General features: G+C 40.5%; 1 long non-coding RNA gene across 1 annotated transcript; it reads left to right on the forward strand.

Moving 5' to 3' along the window:
• Nucleotides 1–55: 55 nt before the first annotated feature.
• LOC119967241 lies at nt 56–3,704 on the forward strand. The gene is made up of 2 exons (XR_005460944.1): nt 56–752; nt 3,194–3,704. It is a non-coding gene; the product is annotated as an uncharacterized LOC119967241 (long non-coding RNA).
• The last annotated feature ends 5,811 nt before the right edge of the window (nt 3,705–9,515 follow it).

Genomic DNA, 9,515 nt, shown 5'->3' on the forward strand with positions numbered 1-9,515 from the left:
GGAGGAAGAGGGATGGATTGACAGCGAGATGAGACAGATGAGAGAGAGATGGAGATAGAGAGAGAGAGAGATGGGCACAGACTGGTCTCCGCCTGCACAATGACGCGATGGACTGGGTGCGCTGCGCTTTTTCTATCCAAGGGGGGACGGTCGCGTTTTGAGCACACTGCACAGAGTGCCTCAGTTTGGTGAGAGAGTTTTGGTACGATCACAGCTGCGAGCCACAGCCAAGAGGGTCAGAGAGACACACATGGAGACTTTCCCTACCCAACTGAATAATAAAGTACTCGAGATGGCCGGGAACAATGGCCCGGGCGACCTTCCCAATCCTAAAATCCAATTTGTCAAGGGCGCAAAAAAGGCGATTGTGAATCACAGGTCTGGCGGGACCATTAATCGTCAGCTTGTGTTATTGTCCAGCAGACAGTTACGATATTTTAAGTGACAAATTCACTGTATAATTTCTCCATAAATTTTGCCTTCTTTTATTGCGACCAACAAAACTTTGGGAAAATAAGTGACTAAAGTTAAGTCTACTTGGCTGATTCTTTTCAGGTTAAATATACTTCAAAGATTTTTCTCTCCCCCTGGTTTTTTTTATTTTCTCAGAGGAGTGGATCTCAGTTAAACAAAGAGAGCAGGAATGTTTGAAGGACTTGTTAACTTCTATTGATTCGGCGTGTGCCGCATAGAAACAGGGCAGGTACTTGATGGTAAAACACCAGATGAAAAGTCGCTGCTACCGTCTCAAGGTAACCACCAATCTACACTTGTCCATCTCTCCCGGTAACCTCCTGGCCCATCCGACTGGGAGAATTATTTTAACCTTTGCCAATATCGGCCTATTCCCCTGTTTATTTGGGGCAGTGATTGGAAATTTCAGGCTGATCCCCTTCTTAAAACAAATAGCCTCCCCAATGCACCTTTCCTTAACTTTTATTCCGCTCGGAGGCAGCAGTGCAGCGGGTTCCATTCGCTCGCCCTTCAAAAGTGAAAAAGCTTGAGATAATATCTCATCCCTTTGAAAAAACTATTCTAAAAACATTCACAACCACAAAGTTTTCTCTCTCGATTCTCCTTATTGCATATCTTTTCAGGGTGTGAATTGTTTGGAATATAACCCCCTTTGCGTGTGAATTAAAACACTCTCATTTTTAAGATTTAGCATCTATTTCCCACATGGAGATTTAAAAAAGATGCTCTAAACTGACTGGAAAGATTTTCGCCCGCCAGGCTTCTTGGATTAAATGTTTATTAAAGTGAGATAAATCGTTTAGCTATTTAACCTGCTATTGAAAGTGAAACAGTTCTTATCCTTCGGAAAGCCTATTAAACATTACGAGATTTATTTTTCACGCTAAACAAAAACGATTATTTATTTCTTCGCAGGAAGAAGCGCTATAAAGTGTTGAGTGCAAATAATTATCTGTGTTACGATTCAAATGGCCCATTCTTAAATTAAAGATTTGTATTGTATATGTTAAGTAAGGCGGGTAAGCTTTATAGACGTTTAAGGTACGTTAGTGAGAGGAGATATTGCATTGTAACTAACTTTAAGGCAGATTGCACTGAAAGGCGCTGGCAATGATCCTTTGATTCGCCGTGCAACAATCATGGAGCACAACATGTGTGGGCAGCTTTAAATCTATTACCTAAAATAGCAACATAAATGCCTTTGATATATTTGGAGGAAATGTAGATAATCGTGCCGAATGCCCAGTTCCTGATCATACAACCGGAGTGCGGAAAACATTAATGAATTGAAATTTGAATTGTCATATTTGATATTGCAATATCTCGAGTGATACTAGGACGGCCGGCAGTCCTTTGTGAAACTGTGAAGTGGGTAGGAGAGGCCGTGTAGAGACACTCCTGTCTGCTGCAAATAAAGTTCAATGCTGAAGAGACATGTTTTACAGTGGTTTGGTGATTTGATTACAACTATCATCGTCGTAGTTTGTCACGAGGATGTTCATTTGACATAATCAACAGGCAGTATAGATTTCTTCCAGCCATAGTTGCATCAGATATATTCAATTATCAACCATACACCAATACATACGATACAGAAATGTATGGCGCCTATATCCCTAAAGATTTCGCAAGTATCCAAAAAAAAGTACAATTTATTGGGAATCACATTTTATCTTATCCACCTGCCTCAATACGATTTTTGCGAATACCTTTTGTATTTATTGCTATGTAATTATGTTTATTTAAAATATAGAATGATAATATTTGACTAGTGTGTTGGATGCGTGAAGAAAGGATTTTTAAAAATTAAGGTTTGACCTCTTTGATAAGTCTTCCTTGGCATTTCTCTCAATAGCAGAGAGAGAAAAAAACAAGAAGTCCGAGCAATAAATTTAAGCCATGTCCCTGTAACCTCTGGCCTGGCGACTTTAGGATGACACCAAGTTAAATTGGGCAAGCAGAGGTAGATGGCTTTGGAGTGCAAGGTACCCCACTGCTCCATTTGTGGAGCCTTTCCATACTTTATTTAATGATCTCAAAGCGTGAACGACACGCGAACAATTTTATCAATAGGACCATGTAAACTCTGACTGGGAGCAAAGTTATTTATTAATGTGCGTCAATTGTGACTGGTTCCCAGCCACTGAAAGTAAAAAAAAAAAGAGCTCTGCTCTGAAATCATTCACACCAGCACGGCATTTTTCTTTCCACTCTGGCTCAAAGATGCACTATTCCAAGTGAAATAAATTGGCCAGAGGAGAGGGAAGAAACACGTTTTCTTTTATATTTCCCCGTGAAAAAAAGCAAGGGTGAAACCAATCTAATGTGTCCACTGGAGCAGGAGCCAGAATGAAAGCCGGGGTGTTAAAAGTAAAAGCAGTGTTCGAAGCAAATGGGATGGAAAATTAAATGAAATCAAATAGCTTGAACGACTGTATTGTGTCTTATAAAAGGACACATTAATTACATGGTTTCAGCTTTATTCCAGGACAATGTTGTGGACTGGGCGATAATCAAAACATTCCAGGGCTTGCTGTCACAGACTTCTAAACTGGCCACAAAACAATATTTTGCAAGCCTCAACGGAAAATGATCGAGTTCGCACAAAATATAGTTTGATAAGAGATCCTGCAGCAGCTTGAGCTCTTTTGCGCGTGCCGTTGAACTGTCATTGCCATCAAGTAACATTTTTGGCATAATGTTCTTTTTGATTTAACAGGTTGCCCGATAATCAGCCATGAATGTTGAAGAACAACAGACGTCCAGAGCCACAGCAGCCTGGGCCAATGTCCCACCAGGAAGCTCCATTCAACACATCAAAATGCTTCTGGCTAGAGAAGGTTCAACATTACTTTCAAACCAGCATGAATGCCTGTATATAGGGCCAATTTAATTATAGGCAAACAGTGGAATAAATCAGCGGTTCTCGCAAACTCCTGTGCATAAGGGAATCAGTTTTAATTTAACCACTCCCAAACTTTGGAACTGTACAACTCCCTCCTCGGATATTCCTTAAAAAATATTTTGACACGTTTAAAGCTTGATTATTAATTCTATTAAATCTCAGGCCTTTTTGATTTCACAGATTCTTATTGCTGTATTTTTGAATGAAGGGAATTGCTGGAACGGACGAAGGTATTCAGTGTGTTCAGAGGCGAGGAAGAGCATCTAATATGTGGAAAATGCCTTCCCGTTAGAGGCTAACGCTATAAAAGATAAAACCACCGTAATTAGACGTTGTTTTATTTTGTACTAAATATAACAGAGTAAGGCGAGTTAACAGAAAAACAGCACACTTTGATGTTGCTGGTCACTTATTTAGCTAGTGTCAAAATTGCGGTTATTCGTGTATCCCGCATGACCTCCTTACAAATTGGACACAAGAATAAATGTAACATTTTGCATCTGCTAAAGTAAACAAGTTATGGTGGGCTGCAATTCTTCTTCTCATGCAAGTTAAGCGGGTCTAAAATGAAGATTTCAAAGCCCGTGCCTGAGGTGGAAGATATCCTTCTGCCACGATTTCAGTATGCAAGAAGTCAAGCGCCTTTTTAACGGGATTTTCTAACTTTTACTTGGTTTTCGGTTGACGTGGTGAATATAAAAGGCCAGAAACTTGTGGCTGAATTGAAATGTTTCGCTGTACCTTATAAATTCATACCTTTTCTCACTCGATCGCATTAGAATGAATTCTCCACTCAATTCGATTTTCCTTGCTGTTGGGCACATTTAGGAGAGTCTATTTATGAAGTTCATTTCTAGGCAAATGAATTCAGAGCCTGAGCCCAATGAATAGGACCGTGTGTTAGCCGCCCCTAATTGGGATTAAAGCACTCGGGACCATATGCACAGAGTGACAGAAATTCTCAGGTTTCATTGTATAACACGACAAGATCAGTAACCAGCCAATTTCCAGCCATCCTTCTGAATAACGTAGCTGCTTACAATACAGTCTAAGGCTTATTTGTTGGCCTACCTAGGTAGTTTATTAACTCTATTGAAAAATCTAAATTAAAACCACCTTTTCAATAAAGACACTAGCCTGTCCCGTCGTGGGTCCATCTCATCAAAACAGCACGCGAAAAGTACAACAGAATTATTTCAATATACTCGCCTTAGAAATTAAGCTAATGCCAAAATGATCCATGTGCACAGAAGTCTTTATTTAGAGTTGCAGAGAGTTTTATCAAATTTGCTCGACGTGGTAGGAAGGGACTTTTGAAAAAGAAAAAATTTTGTTCAGGTTCCGTTCGAAATGTTGATTGTTTTTTTTAGAAAAACGAACCAAGGGGATGGAGATATGAACTAGGTTGTTGTCATTTACAAAGTTTACAGAGTTGGGGAAAAACTGCCCAGAACAGGCCGACTTGCTTTCCTTGCTCTGGGTAGTACGTTTCTGAGATGACGGACAAAAGGAACCGCTGCCTTTTGAATGCCAGTACTTTGTAGTAGACCAATAAACAAATCTGATTATGCCCTGCAACTTGAATGACATGTAAGCGCCGTAAATGGGGCCTGGTAGTTCTGCTAGAAAACAACATGAAAACGTACGAAATTGGACAGTTTTTTTTCTGAGTGGCGAGACAGTATTGAAAATCAAATGTTTGCATTGGCTAATAACTTTATTTGATCTGCAGCAAGTGCAACATGAACATTTTAAAACCTTGGCGTGCCTGCAAAAAGCACCAGGACATTTATATCAATTGTCATGTAGCCTTTCTTAAGTAATTATGTGATCTGGTTCTTCGGGTTCTTTTATCATCTTACATGCCGGACAAAGTAAACAGCAACACGTAGGCACGTTTCCTACCTATATTGATTCCCCTTCTCGCCCGCTATCCTCAGTACCTCAGTCCCCCCCCCCCCCCCCCCCCCATCCCATTCACCTCATTTCCATTATAAACACCACCGTCACTAATTTGAAGATAGGGTATTAGCGGACGCGAACATTGATTGGACTTGTGAATTTCAGGAACCAATGGTTGATTAAAGCTGCATATTCTGCTAGCTATTTATCGAAGTACTTGAACAATTGATTCTCGCAATCGGATTCACCCTGCCATATGGAAATACAATCATTTCAAAAGAGAGGGAAAGCAAATGACCCAGGCGTGCCTGATCGCCGGGACAGTGATGTCAATTTCTAGTCGGGGACCATGTGAAGAATCAGATTTAAATTAAGTATCAGTTCTTCTGCTGACAACTGTACATTGATGTAGGTTACAATTATTGTGGCTTTTGCATTGTGTATTAAAGCATAGACATTAATCAATTAACCAAATAGCGAAGATAAATTGTTTAAATAAAATTGACAAAATTAGCATTATCAGCCTTAGAAGCAGGGCTAGATTCCATAATATATCCAGAATACATGGAGGGAGTTGATATATATGTAGCTGCAATTATTGCCATTGCATGACTACTGGACGACACTATTCATTATACACTACAATTGACTCCTAATAAAGACATAATGAGTGTGCCAAAAATGTTTTGCTTGGGCCAACATTTCCGTAAACTGCAAAAAAAACTAGTAAGTTGTCAAAGCTTTGTCCCACCGCCATTTTAATAATCAAGTCAACAGTTTAACCCAAAGAGAAACAACAAATCACTTAACAAAACAAGAAATACATTTTACACGGACGGAATTACATTTCTGCAATGTCCTGCTGGCTGCGGTTGAAATTTGGCGGCGAGCTGAGCATTTTCAGTGCGCTGAGCATGACCCATCGGATAATTGGAAGAAATTTTATGCTTGGATAAGGATTTTGCATTGAACAATTATGCTTGGATCAGGAATTCTATACAATATTAGTGAATAGGAAGTGGCTTGGTACTTCAGAATTCCATGCTTGAATCAGAATTAGGCGCGGATCAGGTATGCCTTTATACGGAGTCCTTTATATTATTTTTGCATTTTATCTTATTTAATTACATATCTGGATATGCTATTTTCCCGCATGATTAGGCATCTATTATAGTTGATGTGCCCGTCAACAATGCAAACCCTTCAGCAATTTGGTGCAGGTGACACATTGTATTTCGCTTATTTTCTTGCAATTTCAGAAAATCAGAACCGCAGATTTTCATCTTTTTAAACCTTACATGTGAGGGTATCTATGTTTCTGTGCGCTCTCTGTAGTATGATTATATTATAATATATACAATTATAATGTAAGTTGCGTTCATCGCATTACAACCTTACATGTTAAAATTGTACTTTCGCTTATTGTTTGAGAGTAGTCTTTTTTCTCGAAAACTTTAAAGAGTTATTCCTGACACATCATTGTCGTCTGAATAATCATTTAAATAAAACTTTCGAATAGAATTAAGATAAATGGAGAGTGGATCCAGAAGTTATCTATGCATTTGAATAGCCACATTTCCGTGGCCAGTTGCATTTGGGAGCAATTTTGATCAAGTTTTATATCCTCTGTGTCGGGATTTTAAAGTTATTTAAGATGGTTATTTATGTTTTTTCTGGGTACTTCTGCGAATCACAAGTTTTTTTAAAACTTATTAGATAAATGTCCAAACAAAGTTCATTTTCTTTTCATTCTGATTGAACATCTTGTCACTGATTATGTTGATCGACATTGTACTTTCATCGGATATAATGCAACTGAAAGTTAAAGTTTACAAGTGCATCGAGTAAAGTAAGACGCCTCTGAAGAAATGTAAAGGGCCTGCGAAGTTTAGGGGGGGGGGGGGGGGGGGGGGGGGAATCGGTACGAGTAAGAATTGTTAGAATGGTGGGAGACATTCTAGGATTAGCAATCCTTTGACCAGTTCTATCTCTTCAAAAACAAATTAAAATGACGTTATCAAAAATGGTGATAAAAAATTTGTTGCTTGTTGAGGTAAATGATGAAGAAATTCTATTCTATTCTACGAGTGAGGGTTGTACTCTGAGATTTAATCTGACCTTAACTTTATTGAACATGAACGTTGTGAAGTATCAGCAGGGGCTACAGGGGAAATGGAATTTGATTTGCTCGAAATCAGGCCCATTGGCGATTCATTCATTTCCACGGACAGCCCCGGCTGCCTCAGCAATGCATTGCTGGACGTGACTATCAGCCCATTTGCAAATGGGAGCATTCGTCTACTCTTCGGAGATATTTTAAAAATAAAATAAAATTGGCTTAAATTAAAGTATATGGGAGTGTATTCTGTTAAAACCACTGTACTCGGCCATTGAACAGAGATCTAAATAATAGCCTGAGCACAAACTGTAAGATTTTTAAAAATGTTCTGGACATGTCCTGACCTGAAACCCATGAATGAGGCCCCAGCTTTCCGTCAGCATTCAGAACACTATTTTCCTTTAAAATGGGTTAAAACTCCCCGAATTTTCACCCTTTGAATCACCTGCCTTCATAAACCAAACATTGTTTCTCAAAATTGTATGAACAGCGCACAAAGAGGAAGTGGAGTGTTGATAGCGGCATTGAAAAGGCGCGTTAGCATTGCTTTCATGTCGAATATGGCGATGACAGTTAGGATGTCAACAGAGGAGGCAAACCAGTATAAATATAAGGGATAAAGGAAATCAGCTGGATTTGTGAATTGAGATGTCATCCTTCTACCTCTTTACGTTATGAGTTTATAACTGGTTTAAGGGCGCATTCACCTTCTATCATGGAAATTGGAAAGAGCAAACTGGCTTCAGGGTTGGAGGTCCCATTCACCTCCAAAATCCGATCGGATAGGGATTGCTTTGGTCATGACACTGGGCATTAGGTCAATCTTGGAGACATTGCAATTATTTTCCACTGGATTCAGATATTAATAGAAATGTCTTCTACTTGGTGAGTGTTACCGCTTGGGAAGAACGCACAGAATCCCGGCAGTGCAGAAGGAGTGAGGTCGGCTCATCGAGTCTGCAGCCGACCCCCCAAATGAGCACCCTATCCAGGCCCACTGCTCTGCCCTATCCCCATCTTCCCTGCACATTTGAAATGTGGGAGGAAACCAGAGCAGCCAGAGGCACAAACACAGAGGGAGAACGTGCAAATTCCACACATTCACCCAAGGCCAGAATTGAACACGGGTCCCTAGCGCTGTGAGGCAGCACTGAACCACCATACCTCTCCATGCACACAAAAGTTTGAGATCTGTGACAACCAGATATAGGAAAGTGGACTCTGGAGGCCAAGTTGGCCCCATCAGTGTCTGATCCTGTTTACACGAAAGCGTGGAGTTTCCACAAGGAGCGCAAATGTGCGAAACGTCACATTGGATATGCCTGGATGCAGCGATGTTCACATCTCCATTCAAGTAAAAGCCAAAACACATATCTTCATACATCAGTACAATGAAGCAATGCTTCATCGTAATCAATGGATGCCTGATATGGGACATTCTCCAGCATCACAAAGAGGAATGGAATTGCTACAAAATGAGCCATTCTTCGATCAGCTGATTTAAAGCTCTTACTTTTAAATTGGTTTTGATTGACTTCTTTTACCTGCCCTGTGGAGCAGAAAGTGTGGACATGCATGACTGTCTTCTGCTTCACATATATTGACTGAATTTAGCCTAAAGCTGAACTTGGAGCAACAGGATACACACACACCCAAAGTTCAAAACCTAGGACTAGGCTCCTCACTCTGCAACTGGATCCTCGACTTTCTGACCCACAGACCACAATTAGTGAGATAAACAACAACATCTCCTCCTCAATACCTGGGCCCCGCAAGGCTGCATGCTTAGCCCCCTACTATATTCCCTGTACACACACGACTGCGTGGCAAAATTTGATTCCAATCCATCGACAAGTTTGCTGACAACACGACCATAGTGGGTTGGATTTTGAACAACGCCAAGTCAGAATACAGGAGGGAGATAGGGGGCGCAATTCTAGTCCAGACGCCGGAATGAAAACCAGAGGGCGCAATTCTCCGCACCCGCGAAAAATCGCGAAGTTGGCCGTTAAAACGGGCGCATTTTACGACGGTCGGGAAGGGTCCAATTCCCGACGTATTCACGTTCGGGAAATGGGCTAGGAACGCGGCTGCGTCAATCACGTGCGCGATGAC

Source organism: Scyliorhinus canicula, chromosome 6, assembly GCF_902713615.1.
Source record: "Scyliorhinus canicula chromosome 6, sScyCan1.1, whole genome shotgun sequence".
In the NCBI taxonomy this organism is placed as follows: Eukaryota; Metazoa; Chordata; class Chondrichthyes; order Carcharhiniformes; family Scyliorhinidae; genus Scyliorhinus; species Scyliorhinus canicula.